At 27.3% G+C, this 23236-nt stretch overlaps 2 long non-coding RNA genes across 6 annotated transcripts; both read left to right on the top strand.

The window, feature by feature from the left end:
* The first annotated feature begins 5730 nt into the window (after positions 1–5730).
* LOC122509198 lies at positions 5731–13833 on the top strand. 5 transcript variants are annotated; one of them, XR_006302326.1, is made up of 4 exons: positions 5731–5745; positions 6516–6626; positions 12700–12763; positions 13542–13833. It is a non-coding gene; the product is annotated as an uncharacterized LOC122509198 (long non-coding RNA). The 5 variants fall into 5 exon arrangements; XR_006302324.1 differs by having other exon boundaries at positions 6516–6636; XR_006302325.1 differs by lacking the exons at positions 5731–5745; positions 6516–6626 and adding an exon at positions 6917–6960 and having other exon boundaries at positions 12641–12763.
* Positions 13834–14223: 390 nt separating this feature from the next.
* On the top strand, positions 14224–15565 carry LOC122509197. The gene is made up of 2 exons (XR_006302322.1): positions 14224–14853; positions 15281–15565. It is a non-coding gene; the product is annotated as an uncharacterized LOC122509197 (long non-coding RNA).
* Positions 15566–23236: the final 7671 nt, after the last annotated feature.

The following is a 23236-nucleotide window of genomic DNA, read 5'->3' as shown; positions in this document are numbered from 1 at the left end:
TATTTCTTCTCAGGTGCAAGAATAAAAAATCCAATTTTTGTCTTAATATTTAAGTTTGACCTTCTTTTCCATTCTATTAAATTTTGGTGATGGAGAACGAGCTAATTTTCAGTTTAAATTTAGTTTAAAAAATCTGCTGAAAAAACGAATTTGTTGGTTAAAATGCAGGTAATTTTATAACACTGAAGTTGGCTATCTCAATAGTCATGCAAAAATCTACTTGCATTTTAACCAACAAATTCTTTTTTTCAGCAGATTTTTTAAACTAAATTTAAACTGAAAATTAGCTTGTTCTCCATCACCAAAATTTAATAGAATGGAAAAGAAGGTCAAACTTAAATATTAAGACAAAAATTGGATTTTTTAGTCTTGCACCTGAGAAGAAATAAGTGATTAAAATCACTAAAATCATGAAACACTCAATATTAAAGGTAAAATTTTTCATATTTTTTTATTATAAAATTAAAAAGTTACCACATATTATTATGAAAGTACTTTGATAATACTTTACATTAGATAGTAATAAATTTTTTAATATTTATAAACTTTTTAGAAAAATTTAATTAAAATGTAGTGACTTTTGACATTTCATAGTTAAGTTTTAAAATCAATTTTTATCTATTATTTTGGGTATGTTTACATAATAATCTATTTATACAAGTAAATTAACTCATTTTTAACAAATATCAATCAAGAAAGGACGACGCACAAAAAGTACATAAATTGGTTCCCGGTCAAATTTGTTAATATTTATTAATTATATTTGTTCCAAATTACTTAAACTCAAACATAAATCCAAAATCCAAAACAAATTTGACCGGGAACCAAATTCTGTACTTTTTGTGCGGGGTCCTTTGTATTATCTAAATTATTTCCATGTTTTTTTATTAGATTTTCATAACTGACAATCTAACCATTTTTCTGTCTAATTCAACTTAAAATTAAAATTCTAAGTTAAATTCAAAATATTTTATAAAATAATTCTCAAAAATGAATTCTATGGATATTCAACATCATTTTTACAAATTATAAGATTTTTTAAAAAATAGGCCGCAACGGCTTCAGGTGAAATATAATGGACTGACCCTCGAATATTAAATAGGAAATATTTCCGAATGTATAGGTATAAAAAATACTAGTTCAATAAAAACCGGTAATTATTCCTTTAAAAAAATAATTTTTCCAACAAAAATCGGAAATTATTTGTATGTATGTTTATAAAGGAAAAATTAAGAAGTGATAAGAAATCTTGAAAGTTCATAAAAAATACTCTATATTCGGTGAGTTCTTGTTTAATTCAATAATTCCACCTTCTCGTAGGTAATTGATAAAAACGTCAAAATTAGGTTATTTGACGGATCTACTTTAAAATATTTTATCGATTATTTTTATATTTTCACTATAGTTTTATTAATAAAAAAATAATTAATGCTTTAATTTTAAACATGAATCAATAGTTTTATTTATATTATTTCATTATTTTAACATAATTCTTTTCATTTCGTTCTCCAGAGATCATATAATGGTTTGACTCACTCAATAAAACAATTTTAAAATTTATCTTCTTATTCTTTTAAAAATACAAAATTATGGCATCGGATTAAATTTTGTTTAAAATGCAATAGATTCTTTCCTAATTAAAAAGAAACTTGAATATTGACCATTAAAAAGTAGTTAAATGAACTAAACATTTAGTTGCAATAAAATTTTTAAATTATTTTTTATTTATTTAAAACTTCCAAAAGTAATTAAATTTTGAAAGAATTATATTTGCAATTTTCATAAATTAGATTTCAAAAGGTTATAATTTAAAATTTCTCAAAATTCTAATTTCCGTAAAAAAATAATTATTTAAAGAATAATTAAAATAATGATTAAAATTGTTTATGAAAAATCCAATTTGTTGAATTAAGTTTCGTTCTGAAAATTGCAGACCTCTACTAAAGAGCTTTTCTGTCGCGCATATATGTAACGCGGGTTGTCTTTTTCAGGGATACCACACTCTAAACTTCTTTTACATATTACCAATATTATGGTTTATTCATCTCATTAGTATTTAATAAAAACTTTTTGCAATTAATTTCCAAAATTTTCCAAACACCCAAAAGTACAATTTTTAACAAATAAAAATAAAATTTCTAAAAATAATTATAATCCATAAAATTTACGCTCGGAAATAACTTGAAAACAAGATAATTATTGTTTACTATAATTTTCTTCACTTTCATGTAAATATAAATTATAATAAAGAGAATATTAATCGCAAAGATAGAGAAATTATTTTTTCCCTTCATAAACACGAACATGATTTTTATTTGATACGAAGTTAAGAATGGTCACGAATGCTAGTAAATTATTCATATATGTACATTTCTCAGCCGTTACATTTATATATGACACATATAAGTGTACGTTTATACAACTAAACGTCAAATAGATTAAAGATCGCTTTATACATTAATAAAAACAAGTTTTGATAGACATAAATTAATTTCCATAAATTTTAACCAAAAAAAGCCAATATCAATTTGATTGAGAAACATTATTCATCTAATTTTGAGTTATTTCTGAAAGCGACAACTTAACAATGAGACTAATGCGCTTAAAGAAGAAAAGTGATGAAAATTGATGAAATATGTGGAAGAAAACAGTAAAAACCAGTATAAACGTACATTTATTAAAATGAATAAATAAAAAATGTAAATAAAATAACCGTAACGAAAATAATTGTGATTTGCATCCCCGGTGTTCGGGTATTAATATAAAAAAATATATTTGTGCGCCATATGTGCACATATTCTTAGAAGCAAAAGTGAAAAATTGATCGTTACATTATCAGTTTGTTCTCATAGATCGCACCCCGTGGTTGCGTTTCATTAAGAATTTTTTTTCGAATCACCGAGCCATTAGGAAAACGGCCAACCTTCTCCCCGCCTCAGTGGCAAAAACAAAACGCCTACGGATCGCAAAATGCCTCTCAATCGAATTCGTATATTTAAACTGCACCCATGAGAGGGTACACCCGGTTGTGCGTAATCGTCGACCCTGTTGTTTGTGGTCACTCTTCAAGTTTCTTAACAATAAAAGTACCCTGGTGCCAATATCGAATATTTTTCTCCTGGCTGGTGCCCCTTTTATGTACAATTTTTTTTCTCTCGTTTTGAAAACGTGGGACCATTGTTTCTCCCTTATATGCGCGCCTCTCTCCTTTCCTAACTAACCAAGGAGATTTTTACTTTGAGATGAAATTGACTTTTGATTTTTCATGTTATTCACTATTTTTCAGGGTGCGTCGTATACAATTCAAAATAAAATATATGTAAATATTGGTTCTTTCTTTCAATATTGATAGAATTCTTTTAAATTCTTCTTTCATTGATTTAATCTTTTCATTTCATATATATGGGTTATTCTCAACGTAGTGCACAACTTGGTTTTTCTCCATGTTTTAAAAACAACGCAAATTTATCAATTTTTCGAGAGCTTCTTTACTTTGAATCTATTAACTTTCCGTGGAGATTCCATGGAAATTCTAGAAGTTTTTTATTTTAATATTATTTTATTTTTGAATTTTCCCAGAATTTGTCATCGAAATAATTGTCTGTAGCTCACTGGAGAAACAATCAACCTGCAATTAATAGGTCTTGGGTTTCGATGCCAAGCAGAATTAATCTCTTATTTTTTCATAATTTAAATTTATTTTTCAATATTATTTTAACATTTCTATTATGATTAGAGTCTAATAATACGCTTTGTTGCAATATTGCAAAACTTGATTGAAATACGCATTTGGCAAAAAAATTGTAAATAAGCTTATTATTAGACTTTAATCATAATAGAAATGTTAAAATATTAATAAAATAAAAAACTTACCGAATTTTCATGGAATTTTCAAGGGGTACTTCCATGGAATTTTTCGACGTGGGCGACAATGCAGTTTTTCAAGATACAAATTTTTTCTGAATCGGAAATAAATTCTAAAAAAGTTCTGAGCATCTCTGTGTTTCGGAAAAAACTCTTCTTTAATAAAAAAATCTTGAATTTGATGAAAAAAAGCCCAAATTTTGATAATCGCCTCCAAAAATTGTTAATAAAAATTGTCAAGACCAGCGTCGTCTTTCAAGACACAAATTTTTTTTGAATCGGAAATGAAATCTAAAAAAGTTCTAAGTACCTCCGTGTTTCGGAAAAAGGTTTTCTTCTTCTTCAAAAAAAAGCTCCAATTTGATTAAGAAAAGCCTAAATTTGATATATTGACTCTAAAAATTGTGAAAATAAGTTTACAAGCAGCGTCGTTTTATAAAACACAAATTTTTTCTGAATTGGAAATGAATTCTAAAAAAGTTCTGAGTATCTCCGTGTTTCGGAAAAAGTTCTTCCTTAATAAAAAAAGCTCCAATTTGATGAAAAAATCCCAAATTTGATAATCGCCTCGAAAAATTGTTTTAAAAAATTGTCAAGACCAGCGTCGTCTTTCAAGACACAAATTTTTTTTGAATCGGAAATGAAATCTAAAAAAGTTCTGAGTATCTCCGTGTTTCGGAAAAAGTTCTTCCTTAATAAAAAAAAAGCTTAAATTTGATTAAGAAAAGTCTAAATTTGATATTGACTCTAAAAATTGTGAAAATAAGTTTACAAGCAGCATCGTTTTACAAAACACAAATTTTTTCTGAATTGGAAATAAATTCTAAAAAAGTTCTGAGCATCTCCTTGTTACGGAAAAAGCTCTTCTTTAATAAAAAAAGCTTCCATTTGATGAAAAAATTCCAAATTTGATAATCGCCTCCAAAAATTGTTTAACAAAATTGTTAAGGCCTGCTGGACTAAGAAATTTTTTCTGAATCGGAAGTAAATTCCAAAAAAGTTTTGAAGGTACTTTCATGGAATTTGTCGACGTGGGATATAAAAAACATAACTGTCTTCAAACTGCGATAAGTCGGTGAAAAATAAAGCTAAAGAAATTTAAAAAACATATTCGAAAAACTTATATTATAAAATTTTTAAAAAGATGAGATTTATTTGATTGCAATAGCATTAATGTATTTTTATTTATTTTATTTGTTGCAAATTTCTAATTTTAAATATCAATTTATTCTCGATAACAGAAAAATTTGAAATATTTTTTAATGTAAAATAAAAATATTGGCAAAGTAAACTTCATGGTCAAAATGTATATAAAATTCTGCACCTTTAGAATTTAAAGAAGATATGTGCACACGTGTTTTAAAATACGATATATGCTAATCGTTTACAATTCTTTTTATTTTTTTTTTGTAAAATATCTCTTCTTTTAGTCATAATAAAAAAAAGTAATGAAAGATACATTTTTATTTCAAAATTTTCATTTTTGTTTATTCATGATATACTATTTTATTTTTTATACTATGAAAAAAATTTTAATAAAATGTATGAATTTTTTTTATTTCCGCATATATGTGTCATTTGTTACATAATATGGCAGTAATACTTTAACCCTTTAATGTCCATAGTGGTACATACGCTAGGTACCACCAATTCATTAAAGTCTTCATAACATCGAAACTAATATTATTATTATATACTCAAATTCCAAATTCCCTGCTTTTGTTAAACTCTTCGAACTACTAACAAAAAATTAATCATTATAAGAAATTAAAAATAAATAACTATAAATAAACAATAATATAAATCAATAAAACAGTATTAAGATATAATATGTGGACTTCCACATGAAAAGGGACCACTTTGTCGGTTCTAGATTCGGAGGTAATCGCAATTTACTAATTTTTAATTTCGTTTTTTTAGAAATAAAAATTTCGATATTTCCTAAGATTATTCACAATAAAATCCCTTAAAAATTTTTTTATGTCTACTTTCTCTTTTTTTGCTTCAAATAACTCAATAAAATAACATATAACTTCGCAAAAAATCAGGTTTATTAATTAAAAAACGCAATTTTAGAAAAGGGACCACTTTGTCGGATGTCCGTTATTTTTTCATTGTTTCAAAATGGAGGAGGGGGAAAATTCGAAACCTATTAATTTTTCATCTTAAAGGTGTACTAGACTTAACCCTCCGTCACACACATGGGAAAAAATTACGACTTTACACACGTTTAGAGGGAATCCCTCACCACATTGTAAAATAAGCAACATTACAACATAAACAAAGGAATCAACAAAAATTTAGTTTTAACACAAACTTACAAATATGTAGTAAATTATTATAAATTATAAAATTAATAAAATTAATTTTCGGTCTCAAAAATAAAAATTTATTACACGAATGCACATCTTCGAAGGATTTCCACTTGACATGTAAACATAATGTAACATTAACAAATAAGCAAAAAAATCATTAAACAATTCATTTTAAATATATTTATAATATAATTTTGTCATTAACCAAAAGTGGAACAAAAAATGTTTTGAAAACTTGATTTTTTTATTTAACATAACCTCACTTTTTCGAGTTTTTTCTGGCTTTGAAGCTTCATAATTAAATATTAATTATGTTTAAACTAAATGTTTTTTTAGAAATGTGTTGAGGAGTAAATTGTCAAAAGGTATAGAAACATTCTAAACATTCTAAACCCAATGGAAGACTCTCTGGGGATACCCTAATATTATCTACACGGGATATGCCACGTGAGAAATAGTAATATGTTGAAAAATAATTAGAGCTTTATTTATTTTTCATGGCATGCTTGCAAAATTAATAGCACAATTATAATAATGAATTTTTTTATTATTAAAATCTTTTTTAATAAAAATAAGAAATTATAAAAAATATAAATATCATCGATGATTTTACTTTCTTTAATAGAAGCTTCCTTCTAATATTATTGATAAAAGATATCGAACTGAAAAAATGAAACATTTATATAATACTTATTTGATAAACTTTCATACCGAGAAGACGCTTATCATTGCTAAAGTGTCTACTCTGGAAAAACCAGCGTCTTCTAAATGTCTTAAGTGGGTGCGTTCACGTAACTTTCACTTTCACTCAACAAATTTTCACTTTTAATTTTATCAAAACATTTTCAATTTCACCCAAAATATTTTCACTTTCACCAACAAAATTTTTATTTTTACTGTCAATTAAAAAATTATCACTTTCAATTTCACCCAAAATACTTCCATTTTCTATGAAAAAATTTCCACTTAGAATTTCACTCAAAGAATTTTCACTTCTAAAAGATTCTTAATTTCAATTTTGCCAACAAATATTTATTTTCAATTTCACCCAAAATATAAAATATTTTCACTTTCACTCAAAAAGTTTTTTCACTTTGAATTTAACGCAGAATAGTTTCACTTTAACTAAAAATATTTTAACTTTCACTTTCAATAAAAACAATTGCAATTTCAATTTCAGAGAAAATTGTTTTATTGAAAGTGAAATGTTTTTTGGCGAAATTGAAAGTGAGAATTTTTTTTAGTGAAAATTAAAACTTTTTGCTTAAAAGTGAAAATGTTTTAGGTGTAATTTAAAGTGAAAGTTTTTTGCCCGAAAATGAAAATTTTTGTTTGTTTAAATTGAGAGAGAAAAATTTTTGGGTGAAATTAAATGTGAAAATTTTTTGAGTGAAAGTGAAAGTTACGTAGGGGTGCGTTCACGTTATTTTGACTAGACATTTGGACGGTGATAAATGTCTTTTATCTTATATTAGACTGTTTTTTACAGTGATACGGATATTTTTAACTACCCAGTGAGAAATTGCCAATAGACTTTAATCGGTCCAATATCGGTCCAATATTGGTTGCCGTGCTGGGCGCCGATTGACTCCCAATATTGGACCAATATGGGCTGATGCTTGGGATGTAACGGCATCGCCAATCATCGGTTGTCAATATTGGTCCAATATTGGACGAATATTGGCAACCAAGAGAAAAAAATTTTTTTAAATAAATTTTTTTTAATTAAATAATAATAATAAAAAATTAATGTTTATAATTTTTGTTTAATATATTTATTTGTTTAATTATTTATTTTTAATAATTCATGTAAATAATAAATAATTTATTATTTATAAATTATAATTATTTAAAAATGCAGCAGCTATTAGAAAATAGCATTCTGCAAAAAAATTCTATCATTGAAAAATCAATGATAGGCGAGAGAAATCCGCGTCTTTAAATAGATTCGCAGATGATAGACAAGAGATATCCGCGTCATTAAACGGATTCGCAGATATACTCTGGTCTCGCGACGAATCTCTCGATACTTATATACACTGGAGTCGCCGTGTCAGTTGCGAGAACGGTTACAGCGTCCCTCTTGCGGCAGAGATAAGAATTGTCACGTAAACTGCGGGTATAATAAGGCCGTCGGTAAAGCGATTTAGCAGTTTACGTGACAATTCTTATCTCTGCCGCAAGAGGGACGCTGTAACCGTTCTCGCAACTGACACGGCGACTCCAGTGTATATAAGTATCGAGAGATTCGTCGCGAGACCAGAGTATATCTGCGAATCCGTTTAATGACGCGGATATCTCTTGTCTGAATCTATTTAAAGACGCGGATTTCTCTCGCCTATCATTGATTTTTCAATGATAGAATTTTTTTGCAGAATGCTATTTCCTAATAGCTGCTGCATTTTTAAATAATTATAATTTATAAATAATAAATTATTTATTATTTACATGAATTATTAAAAATAAGTAATTAAACAAATAAATATATTAAACAAAAATTATAAACATTAATTTTTTATTATTATTATTTAATTAAAAAAAATTTATTTAAAAAAATTTTTTTCTCTTGGTTGCCAATATTCGGCCAATATTGGACCAATATTGACAACCGATGATTGGCGATGCCGTTACATCCCAAGCATCAGCCCATATTGGTCCAATATTGGGAGCCTTTATTGGACCGATGATCGGTCTCTTGGCTCCCAATATTGGACCGATATTGGACCGGTGAGAAATTTCTCACTGGGTATCGGGGCGTTCCATGACTCCATGCACCGCCAAAATTTTGATTTTGCTTACACTGACAAACGTTTTATTTGATTCAAACATTTAAATTAAACTTAAAATATCTTTGATATACAGTCAAACATATTGTTTAATTCAAACATATTTTTTGGTTCCTTTAAAAAAATAATATATTTAATTCAAACATAAGTTGTGGTTGTTTTTAAATTACTTATAATCAACTTTTAAGTTTGAATCAAACATAAAATTTTTAAACATAATTTTTGTTTAAAACAAAATAGAAAATGTGTTTGAATTAAACATAATTATTCAAACAAATAATATTTTTGAATCAAAGCAGTAAATATTTTCTATATATTGGGATTAAGATTACGAACTAATTTCAATTAAACAAAAACACTTAAAATTATTTTTCTATTTAAATTAAGTATAATGTTTTCTCAGTGTATACTTCACCAGTAGCGCACGTAATATTACAGCAATATTGAGAAAATTGCCTTAACATTACCAATATTGACGTAACGTTGTAAATGTTACTGGAACATTACGTGCTACTGGGGTTTGCAATTTGATAGTGTTTAGAGTTAATATTTGATATTAATATTGGAAAACTTTTAATATTTTGCAAGATATTTGCAATCATATAATTTCGACACTTCTTCTTCGGGAATTTTTATCTCGTAAACTATTGATCGTAGAAAAAAATTTGTTATTCGAGATTATAGAGAAAACATTGAACTTTAATAATATTATTTTTAAAAATGATTTTTAACTTAATTTTTTAACAATTTGTTTAAACAAAAATTTTTTAATGTTAATTTTTTTATGAAGATGGTAATGGATTTTAAAATTTTTTTTCAATATAACCTTCAATATATACTGAACCGACTGTGTAAATTTAAAAATGGTGTATTTTTATTTTTTTTGAGAAATATTTTTTTGAAATTTTTACTACATTTTGTGTAATCTGTTCACGCTGTCGACGGTGACTTAGATTAGAAAAGCATAGGGAATGGCTACAATCATTTTTTTCATTTTTCAAATCATAAAAAGAGTCTAGAAAAGTATAAGAGAAAGCGAAAATCAATTTTTTGAAATTTTTCAGATTTTTCATAAATTTTTTTTTCATTTTTCAAACCATGGTTACCTATCTAGAAAAGTATGAGAGAAGGCTATAGGCGTAGGCTATAGCCTATACGCAACAAAAATGAACCTCGTAGGTGCGAACTATCCCAGGGGGAAAAGTCGGGCGAATGCCGAATCGTCCAACCGTCTAGCGTCCGCGCCGGTTGAATTGGAGAGTCAATGCCAGTACAGGCAGTTTGTACCGATTCGGATGAGAATTTCTGCTGGCGCGGTACAAAGTCGGATGCGACTTTCGGTACACTCTTTCTACTGTCGGCACTACAGGCGCGGTACAAGATTTGATCCAACTGCCGGATCAAAATTTATACCGCATCGCAACCGGCATTGTACTGGCATTCGTCCGTCTAACGACCCGAGCGGTACAGGATTTATACCAACTAACAACCGGCGTTGCACTGGCATTCGTCCGTCTAACGACCCGAGCGGTACAGGCATTCTACCGACTGAGAACTAAATAATTTATATTATTATTAATAAGATTTTAATTAATAATAATAAGCTAAGAATATGGTTATTGTTATCTATTCTTTCAAAACAATTTAATGCTTTTCATAGGATAATTATTTTTTTAATCAACACACTATTTATAATTTTCTAAAATAGATTTTTTACAAAGTGAAAATTTAGCTATATTTTTATTGTTTTCAATAAAAATTGATGAAATAAAATGGATAAGATAATAATTAAAGTAATAAAAATTTTAAATCCTTTACGTTGTAAAAACTTTTGTATAGGAGAATTTTTTGAAGTTTAAATACTAAAAAAGGAATTAATAATGCAAGAATATAAAATTTAATTGTAAAAATGAATGAATTTGAAAAATAGGTTATAATTATATTTTTTAATAATATTTATTATTTATTTATTAATTGATAATAATTAATAAATATTAAAGACTTAATTTTTTTGTTATATTCAAGTTTCTATAATAATTATAGAAATTCACCTGGAAAAATATAAGGAAATTCCGATAACAGATTATTTTAATGAAATATTTTCAATTACACTCAATTATTTAAACTTAAAAATAATTAATAATAATCTTAATGTTTAAAAAATCTTAATGTTTTAAAATTTACGGTTTATAAATAAATTTGATCAAAAAATATCTGGTAAATTATATTAATTTTTCCTTAATGAAAGTTAAACAAATTAAAAAAAATTATTTTGAATATAATTGCAAAAAAAATTTTTAATTATAAATAAAGTATACAACTAATTATTTATAAATATAAAACACTAGATTTATTTACATAATATTCATAAAATTCAATTTGTTTTTAAATTATTATTTTTTGTTGTATATAAGTTGCTAAAATTGTTTGCTCCCTAGCGGTACTGTATATGGGTTCTGGTATGCTCACATCCGCAAGCGAGCGAATAGCGTAGTGGTTAGCGTATTAGACTTCGGTGCGTAGATTAGGATAGGCTTGGGCTTCGTATCCCACTGCGAGCGTTTAGAATTTTAATGTGTGAAAAAAATGTAAAATGTGTAAAAAATGCTTCAAATGATCTATAAATAAATGTTAATTAACATGCGCCATGCATAGTTAATTAAATATTTATTTTATTTTATTTTTCAATAGAGAATATAATTTGGCCCGCATCGCTTGCTAGGCGGACGAATGCCAGTAGAACGCCAGTAGAAAGTCAGTCATCTTTCGGAACAAAATTTGGCCCGTCCTGGTTGCCAGACGGACGAATGCCGGTACAACGCCGGATGTTTGGCGGCATCAAATCTGTACCGAGCCAGGCGCGCAGCCACTACAACACATTGTCAGGTTCCAGTACAATGTTTGCACCGATCCGGTCGTCAGGCGGACCCATGCCAGTACAGTCTTACCGACGTTTGTACTGGCGCGGTACCCTGCCAGTGGGAAATTTCCCCCTGGGTATAGGATTCGATCATATCCCATACACTTCTAGCATCTTCATAAACAAAATTAACATTAAAAAATTATTGTTTAAACAAATTTTTAAAAATTAAGTTAAATCAGTTTTAAAAATAATATTATTAAAGTTCAATGTTTTCTCTATAATCTCGAATAATAAAATTTTTTTCTACGATCAATAGTTTACGAGATCAAAATTTCTGAAAAAAGTGTCGAAAAATTATATGATTGCAAATATCGCGGGATGAAAAATGGATATCCCATATGTTGTGAGGGTTAATAATTATTTCTAAATAAGTGATAATACTAATTTTATATTTCAAATATGTAAAAATTCATTATACCATTAAAAGTTTTTAATGTCAAAAGAACTAAACAAAATATTTTTAATAAAATATAAAAATATTAATAAAGTAAACTTCATGGTCAAAATATGTATTAGATTTTGTACTTTTAGAATTATCAAAAGATATATCTGCACACGTGTTTTTAAAATGCGACATATGAAAATCGTTTACAATTCTTTTTATGTATTTTTTAAAATATCTCTCAATATGCATAGCTTTATTTTACTAATAATATAAAAAAGTAATAAGAAAAAACATTTTTATTTAAAAATTTTTATGTTTCCTTTTTCGTAATATACTTTATTATTTTTATCTTTGTAAAAAATTTTAGTTTAATCTATGTATATACCGTTCGTGATATGATAGTAATGATAGTAACACTTTAAATAGAGCAATACAGGGAATTTTCTCTCTATTACAACCAGACTCATTGAAAGTTACACAACAGAAATTGGTAAGAGAAATTTATAATATTTATAATCACTATTTATTAATATTTATTATTTTATTAAATTCTAAGGAAAAATTTCATTTACTCGCTAATGCTCACATGCAAAACTTTGTAATTATTTATTTACATCTATTATAATTGAAATATTTTAATGTAAACTTATATTGTATAAAAATTGAAATAATTTTATGAGGATGATTTTTAGTCCTGCAATTTGAAACAGAATGTAGAAATGCTCTGGAAATTTTTTTTACTATTTAATAGTTATATATTAATTCTTTATGAAATAAATTGAATTGATCACTTGGCAATATTTAATAGTTTAAAAATAGAATTTATCGATCACTCCGTGTCAGGTTGATAAAAAGAATCAAAAAATTTAATCTTTTTACGTTTCAACGGGACAGCCGTCCTCTTCAGAAACAGTAATAAAATAATATCATAAAATTAATTAAATATATAAAATATAACATTTAACCAAAATAAGATTCAATTTATTCATTTTTGGATTAATTTTTTCCATTAAAAAATTTATCTAAATCAAAAGCAAATCATTTTAAAAACATTTTTGAAAAAATAATCCTTTGAGGAATTATTTTAATTCTTGGTAGATTATTTTAATCCTTGACAAATTAAAGCATTGCGGATTATTATTTTAATCCATTTTGGTATTAAAATAAAATATTACAATTTTCTGTGGCACTTAATTAAATCTTCACGTACATTTTTAAAAAGAATTTACATTAAAACAAGTATTACAATGCTAATTCTGACATTACAGAAATTGAAAACCAGAAATGGCCAGTTTGAAAGTATTATTTTTGCTTTTGGCAACCATTTTAATGTTCCTGGCTCCTGCTATTAATGCTAGATGTTCACCAAATGGAACTCCATGCCAACCCGATGGAAGAACACCTTGTTGTACAGGATTTTGTTACAAACAAGTAGGATGGAGAAGAGGAGTTTGTTCTATTCGATAAAAAAAGCAACCTTTATATTTTAATGTCACTCTGTTAAAATTTATAAAATATGTTTTGATTTTTAAATAAAATGCATTTAATATTCTTAAAAAATGTGATAATATATTTCTATCTTAATTTGAATAATATTTTAAACAATTATTTAGTTATTATTGATTTCTTCACAAAAATTGAAATTTTTGAAATTATTTTATAATTATCTGAAATTTAAATAATCCACCGGTTCTGAACATTTAAATGAACGATATTGTCTTATTTCTTCAAATGTAATTTTATTATAATAATTTTGTGGCACTATCAAAATAATTAATTACAAAGTTCAAAATGTAAAATTTAAGTTTTTAATTTTTATTGCAATAAATAATCTGTGAAAATATTTTTAAAGTGAAAAAAAGTTTAAAGAGAATTCAAGTTTTTTTGAGTTTTTCAAAAATACATATTTTTCGATAACAAACACTAAAATTAATTCTTGAAATTTGATATTTTACCAGTATTTTTGATAAAATTTCCTGACATTTCCCTGATTTCTCTGATTTTTCCCGGACTTCCCTGACTTATCGCAACCCTATATTGAATGAGTAATCAGTATAATCTTGGCATATTGCTCAAGTGTTATGCAAATCTCAATACAAGGAAAAATCATTATAATAAGAAATAGTTAATGAGATAAAAATGAATCAAACCATTTCACATGGCACACTTAAATCATATTTATGTAAATGTAATCAAATTAACAGCTTTTTATTTGCTTCTCAATATTTAAATAATAATCATTAATCTAAATTTGTTGTTATAATATGTAAAAACTAGTGTTTTAAACATAATTATTTAAGTATGTCTCAAATTAGTTCCGCTTGATGAAATTTTAACGAAACTTTTAAAATAACTTTTTGCATTGAAGAGAATGTTTGTATAATTAAATATAATAAAACAGGAAAAATTAATCCAGCTTTTAATTGCATTTATAAACAAAGATGCTTAATATTATACTAATAATGGTGTTTTACAATTAATAACAAGAGCGATAAAATCGCATATAAAAAGCCGATGGATTTTGAAAATATCATAGCATTCACAGTTCAACTTTCTCCACTTCATCTTCTACAGCAAACTGTAAGTACACCAATCCTTGTATATTATTGTACATACAATAAACTAAGTCTTTGCAGCTTAAATTAACACCAAAAAAAGATTAAATTTATCCATTTTGGATTATTTTTTTCCATGAAAAAAATGTGTCTATAAATCAAAACCAAATAATTTTTAAAACATATTTGAAAAAAATAATCCTTGGATGAATTATTTTTATTCTTGGTGGATTATTTTAATCCTTGATAGATTAAAGCATTGCAGATTATTTTAATCCATCACAGTAAAAAATAAATCTTAATTTAAGATCAGTCTTAAATTCAGCACTGTCTGCTATAATGTTAAAATAAAACATTACAATTTTCTGTTGCGCTTAATTAAAATTTCACCTACATTTTTAATAAGAATTTATATTAAAACAAGTATTATAATGCTAATACTGAAATTACAGAAACTGAAAACTAGAAATGGCCAGTTTCAAAGTATTATTTGTGCTTTTCGCAACCATTTTAATGTTCCTGGCTCCTGCTATTAATGCCTGTTCACCAAATGGAACTCCATGCCAACCCGATGGAAGAACACCTTGTTGTACAGGATTTTGTTACAAACAAGTAGGATGGAATAAAGGAGTTTGTGCTGTTCAATAAAAAACTACCTTTATATTTTAATGTCTTTCTTGTAAAATTTGTAATATGTTTTGATTTTTAAATAAAATACTTTTTACTTTCTTAAAAAATGATGTGATAATATATTTTCATCCGAATTTTGTTACAAACAATTATAAGATACCTCTCTAAGAATATTGCTCTGATCCTAAATAATAATCATACACATTTAAAATCATTTCGTTTTTGCGAAATTATCTGCTTAATATGTTTATTCAATATGCCAGAGGTAATACTAAAAAATTATCAAAAATGAATAGTAATTTTTAATGATAAGTATAAATGTGGAGATTAAATTTTAGATCAAGGTGCCATATTATCTTCGTTAGAAAATTCGCTGACTTTTTTCTGACCAAGCGAACGTTTTTCCCTGACTTTTTAAAACTGTCATATGGCGATGAGTTAATAAAATAAGGTTAAAAAAAGTTCAATAAATTCAATAAAGTATAATTTTTATGAAAAAAACCATTAGTGACGCCGTATAAGACTCAAGATTTTTGAGACGGGACGAGATAATCATCGGAAAGACCAAGACCAAAATGAACGTTTTTCTCATCTTGTCTATTCAAGACGAGACGAAAAAGTAGGTAACTGTCAATACTAAGACAAGATTAAAGACATGTAAATTATATCAATTTATTATTTTGTAAAGATTAATTTTATTGTCATAGGATAAATATCAGAACTTTTTCTTTAATTCTAAAAACTTCCCGCAAGGAAATGGAAAACTGTCAAATTCTAGCAAACTATATTGCTAATGACTTGAGTCAATGTAATCAAACTTTGGCCAACAACTAAAATACCATTGCTTATGTCCGTTTGCCATACTACAAAATAATATTTATCACTGTTAAAATATAGCAAACTATGGGCAGCAGACAAAAATACTTTTAAGTATACGAACATTTTTCAATTTTTAACTATGGAAAGAGTCTAGAAAACCATGGGAGAAACAAGAATATTTTTAAACTAAGTCCAAAATATGTCGAACCATGGACAAAAATAAAAAAATTAAAACCTTAAAATTTTTTATATTATACCCATATTTTGACCATATCAAAAAATCTAGAAAACTATGGCCAACTGGAAAACTAGTTTGCTAAAATTTGCCAGTTTTCCATTTCTACGCGGAATTAATACTTATTCCAGTATTGTTGATAAAATTCTCTGATTTTTCTCGGTTTTCATCAATTAATTATAGTTTTCCTAATTTTTTTTACTACCTGATTTTTGCTTTCTCAATGAAGCTTTGCGTATATGTGAAGATTTCTAATTTTTCAAAAGAAGTTTATGGACTTATTTTCATCTAGAATATATGTACACTACCGTCCAAAAGTATCAGGAAGATTACATTCGACTCTATGAAAAAATATGCCATCACTTTTTCAATCATATCTCGGAAATAAAAGGAGGTACAAAAAAAAATTAAGTTGTAGAGTGTGAAAGAAATGAAAAAAAATTATCAAATCTTCTCATTTTTGTCTCTTGATTTCAACTTTTTCAAAAATCTAGAAAAATTTAGATAAAGTTTTTCTAAAAACACATAAGTCTTCGTTAGAATTTCGGCTTTAAAATAAGCCTTCGAAAATTAAAAAAGGTTAATCCGTCTTTGATATATCATTAAAAATGTGAAGCCGTGTTTCGACCGATTGGTGCATTCAAATTCAACTGTGACGACTCGATTGTGGCTTCGCGCGGCAGCGAATGAAAGAGAAAACAGGAACCAATTTATGCATGGGAACGATGAACTTTTGAGTTTCTTTATATTACTCGTGAAACATCATTATTTATCATTCTCCAGCAAAAATTCGCCCCTGTTTTCTCTCATTCGCTGCCGCGCGAAGCCAGAATCGAGTCGTCACAGTTGAATTTCAATGCACCAATCGGTCGAAACACGGCTTTACATTTTTAATTATATATCAAAGACGAATTAAACTTTTTTAATTTTCGAAGACTTATTTTAAAGATGAAATTCTAACGAAGATTTCTGTGTTTTTAGAAAAATTTTATCTAAATTTTTCTAGATTTTTGAAAAAGTTGAAGTCAAGAGACAAAAATGAGAAATTTTGATAATTTTCTTCATTTTTTTCACACTCTACAACTTAAAAAATAATTAACGAAATGACTTCAAAGATGGCTTATTTTACGCAGAATTTAATCAGCTTTCTATTTTAGTTTTTTTGTACCTCTTTTTATTTTCGAAATATGATTGAAAAAGTGATGGCATGTTTTTTCATAGAGTCGAATGTAATCGTCCTGATACTTTTGGACGGTAGTGTATATGAAATTCTAAGCAAATGTCCAGATGTATTTATGTCAAAATATGTACACAGAGAAAAAAGAATTGTTAATGTAGAAAAAACAAATTTTTTTTGTTGCTGTTACAAAATTTTTTGATACCTCAACAGATTTATTGTTATTAGAAAAAATTTGAATTGTTAGGATAACAAAATAAATTTGTTAGTTCTATATTAACAATCTTTTTGTCAATGTAACATTCCTTTTTCTCCGTGTTATGTCACAAAATATTGTGTATAAATATTATCTCAGACACGTTTTGACGGATTGTCCTGAAAATTAAGGCTTATTACAGCCATTAATACGATTTAAAATCTAACACAAAGATTTCCGAATAGAGTATAGATGTACCTCTTTTGGCCACTGCTCCAGTTTTGGTTATAAAACATTAATATAAAAAAATATTTTTAAAAATTCGAAGAAATACCTTACTCTCCCCTTAAATATTTCTTTAAGTAAAGTACTTAATTAAACTTAAATATAAATAATTACAATAAATATTAAGTATATTGACCAAAACTGATGCTTCCACCCTATACTCACATTTTTTTAAACTTTTTCAAAATTGTGCGTTAGTCTTAAGAAAAAAAAATTGAGGTTCTTCAGAGTCGAATGATTTTAATTAACGATAGACAAATGAAACATATTGCTCAAGTGTTGTGCAAAAGCAAGTTTCAATATCAGAAAAAAGTCTATAATAAGAAATAGTTATTGAGATTAAAAATGAATCAAATCATTTTTCACGTGGGTTAAATTATATTTATGTAAAAGTAAATTATTTATTTATCAAATTAATAGCTTTTTATTCATTTCTTAACATTTAAATAATTTATCATTAATCTAAATTTGTTGTTAAAAATGCCAAAATTACTGTTTTGAATATAATTATATTTTAAGCGTGTATCAAATTAGTTCCGCATAGCCTGATGCAATTTTAAAGAAACTTTCGAAGTTTTTTTATATCTGATATAATGTTAATTTTATAATTCGACATTATACAAAAAATTTTTAATATAAATATTTTACTTTCTTAGGTTGGTGTACCTATACTAACAGACAAAAGTTAATGACATAAAGATATTGTTGCTAAATTATATTAATATATATTTTATTGAAAGAATTATAATTTTTGCATGCCATTTTAAAAATATTAATTAATATTAATATTTACGGTCAATTGGGTAAATCAATACTCATTCTTCACAAATAACGAAAGTTTTTTACTTTAAAAGGCAATACTTTTGGTTTTCTATTGCATTTAATTTTTTCCTTGAGTTCCTTAGATTAATTTTATGGAGCAGAAAAAAATTTAGATAAGCTTTAATCGCATTAAACTGACTGTCCTGATTTACCATCACTGTTCCTATATATTTAAAATATTTAATATAGTGATTACATTTTTTTTAATTAAAAAAAAAATTTTTCTAATGTCACTAACTTGCTGATTAGACTGTTGCGGTCCCTAAAGTTTATATATGTTAAAAAGTAGTTCCGCATGATGAAATTTTCATGAAACTTTTAAAATAGTTTTTACCTTGAAAAGAATGTTTGTATAATAATACAATGAAAGAGAATTGAGTAATAAAAATAATAATTTAATATTAATTTATAATTGATAACAAGAGCGATGAAATCGCATATAAAAAGTCAATGGATTTTAAAAATATCATAGTATTCACAGTTAAACCTTTTCCACTTGATCATCTACTGCAAACTGTAAGTACAACAGTCTTTGTATGTTATTGTACATACAATAAACTAAGACTTTGCACCTTAAATTAACACCAAAAAAAGAATAAATTTATCCATTTTTAAATTAGTTAATTATTTTAATCCTTGATAGATTCAAAGCATTGCAGATTATTTTAATCCACTTTGGTGTTAAGATAAAACAGCACAATTTTCTATGGCACTTAATTAAAACTTGGTGTACATTTTTAAAAAGAATTTATATTAAAACAAGTATTATAATGATTTACAGAAATTTTAAACCAAAAATGGCCAGTTTGAAAGTATTATTTTTGCTTTTGGCAACTATTTTAATGTTCCTGGCTCCTGCTATTAATGCTAGATGTTCAAAAAATGGAACTCCATGCCAACCCGATGGAAGAACTAATTGTTGTACAGGATTTTGTTACAAACAAGTAGGATGGAGAAGAGGAGTTTGTTCTATTCGATAAAAAAAGGAACCTTTATATTTTAATGTGACTCTGTCAAAATTTATAAAATACGTTTTGAATTTTAAATAAAATACTTTTTACTTTCTCTAAAAATGTGATAATTTATTACTATCTAAAAAATTGGTACTCGGGGGTTTTTGGGGTCGCTGATTACGAATATGATGTTAGTTTTTAAAAATCTAAAATTTCGGATCTAATGTGTCGGACAAAAAAAGAAAAATCATCCGGATTGGCTTGAAAATTGTTAATTTGGTCAATTTTGGAATTTACTTATACTCAATTAATAATATTGTCAAACTTGAAACATTACTTTCATAAAACTTAGTTTAATTACTTATTGAACTTTAAAGTGGGGACCTTTTCTCCTTCATTAAACTTTGTTTGAGGTTAACCTCAAACAAAGTTTAATGAAGGAGAAAAGGTCCCCACTTTAAAGTTCAATAAGTAATTAAACTAAGTTTTATGAAAGCGCTTAATAGACTGTCTAACGTCTTTCTAGACCCAGGGCAGACGGTCTTGTCGAGCGGCTGTTCAGAATTGAAACGAAACTTCCACGCTATAGTCTAGAATAGACCAGCGTTTCTGGTCTGATCAGCAGTGCTAGTAAATTCTAATCTACGTCTATTCAAAATTTCTCATTATATGTTATGACAACTATTCTTAGAATGATAAAACTTAATTATATTTGAAATAATTTTGATGACTTTTTTTTACATAAAAAGTATAAAAAAATATTTTAATTTTCTGTATTTTTCACTTTAACTTTCTTTAAGCGAAAGGCTTTGTGTCCCTCCCAATCTTTGGCATTGGAGATATAGTAGTCTTTTTGTAAAATAAAATTTACTGCAAATCAAAACAGCCGGATGAAACTAGCAGTCGTACTCAGCACCAATCTTTAGGCGTCAACCACTAATTAATGAAATTAATAAATAAAAACTTACTAAATTTGCTATTTAGTGTACAATTTATTCTCAAATAACAATATTCGATGGTTTTTAAAATCATTAAGTATTACTAAATTTTAAGGAGAGGCATATTTGTAGATGACGCCTAAACATTGATGCTGAGTACGACTGCTAGCTTCAGCCGACTAGTCAAAACACATAGAAACACATCAAAATTTATTTTTTCAGTGCACATTTAAAATTAAATTATACAGAAAACAGCAACAACATAGCACATTATTATTCACATAAAACAGAAACCACAACGAATACTAAAATTCACAAAGAAAATGCACCATAGGGAGCGTTCATAAATTACGTAACGCTAATTTTTGAAAATTTTGACCCCCCCTCCCCCATGTAACACACTGTTACATACATTAGCGCCATTTTTTCTGCTGTACATAACAAATAGCTAGACCCCCCCCTCCCCTTTATAATGTTACGTAATTTGTGAACGCTCCCATACGCTAACTGATCTAACGACGCCAAACGACGCGACGTCATTAGGCGCCATGTTACTTAACAGCTGGGCATACATCGACGCATGCGCATATAACATCCTAGACCAAATCTAGACGGTCTTAATAACACCGTACTAGGCGGACATATTTGACTTAGATTGTTTCTAATAAGCCCATCTGTTAAGTCACTGATTCGGGACTTGATGGACCGTCTAGAATTAGTCGGACTTGATGATTGCTAATCGGGAAATCATTGGACTCTAGACTGCCACAATATTTTTCCACACGGGACTGTGTGTAATCGTATAAGTGTGTTTCAAGATAGTAAATTCTGTGTTTAACTAGAATAAAACTATTTTCTAACCCTTATTATTAAACCTTCTATTGTTGGTCACATTTTCGACATGGTCCCTTGGGGTAGCATTACCTTAAATGTCTCTTTAACTGAAAGTGAAAGATAGGTTAAATTTTGAATTAACGTAATGAACAAATGACGTTGAATGACCTTTATACTCTGGATAAAAAGTCAATTTGATCTACCCTTTAACGTAACATAATAAACAATAAATCACGTTGAATGGTTCTTAACATTTTATAGGTAAAGATATAAGCCAAGTTAGATCTAAAATTTGACGTAACGTAACAGTTTTTTTAAATTGAATGATCTTTTACCGTTTGCATAATAATTTTGTGGTACTATCAAACAAATTAATTAAAATATTTCAAAATGTACACTATACCGGCGGAAATTGTGCGACAGCGAACACCCCGAGCAATTAAAAAAAACACACCCACACAAAAACAGTGGTAACTCCTTCAAAAATGAAGTTACATCCCAGTGGGAAATTTCCAACCGGCGCGGATCCTCGCCTGTACCGACGCCGGAGTAGTGGTACTGGCTGGGAACCGCCTGCCTACCGCCCGAGAACTGGTATTCTACCAAAAGATGACTTGGCCAGGAGCTGGCTGGCCATCCGTCTCGGAACTGGCATTCTACCGCCCGGTAACCGGCCGCGAAGAGCCGTTCCGTGTATAATTCAACCGGCTGGGACCCGGCACTGTACCGACTGCGGATCTTTCATTTCCTAGCCAGATGTGCGCTGGCAATGCTGGCATTCTACCGCCTGACAACCGGCTCGGATCAAAATGATAATTTCAACAAATATCAATAAAAAATAATAATTAATTGCAAAAGATAAATACTGATAACAATTCATTGATCGTTCACTTTACACATTTTTTTATACACTTAAACGCAATTTTTTATTACATACACATTTGAAAAATCCTAACGCTTGGGGGTACGAACCTACGCCTAACCGAATATTTACGCACCGAAATCACGCACGCTAACCACTATGCTACGCTCGCATGGAACTCTCAAATCTTAAATGCTTTCAAGTCTCACTAGCTAAAATGAAAATTGTAAAATTACTACGCGGCAATAAACAATTTTCAAATACGGACTGATGTTATACCGGTATTTATGAATATTTTAATATTTCGTTTAAAAAGGAACTTGTTAAAATTGTTATTTTATTGTTACATTTTTTAATATTTTATTACGTAATTATTAATAATTGAATGAAATTTGAATGCACAACACATTTTTTTAATTATTTAATTTGCAGAAAAGTGTCAATAAATAATTACTTAATATATTGTTTAAATTAAAAACAGATTATTAATTAATTAACAATAAATAAATTAATTAATAATCTGTTTTTTATATATTTATTTAATGTGTTATTTATTGTAGGTATTATTATATATTGAACACATTTTCTTTCAAGTTAATATTATTATTTATTAAAAATTATTTATTTAATTGCACATTAATAAAGTTGGATTTTTAT

Source organism: Leptopilina heterotoma, unplaced genomic scaffold (assembly GCF_015476425.1).
Source record: "Leptopilina heterotoma isolate Lh14 unplaced genomic scaffold, ASM1547642v1 Lhet_6, whole genome shotgun sequence".
NCBI lineage: Eukaryota > Metazoa > Arthropoda > Insecta > Hymenoptera > Figitidae > Leptopilina > Leptopilina heterotoma.
The sequence above is the reverse complement of the archived record's forward strand: the minus strand, read 5'-3'. Positions and strand labels throughout refer to the sequence as shown.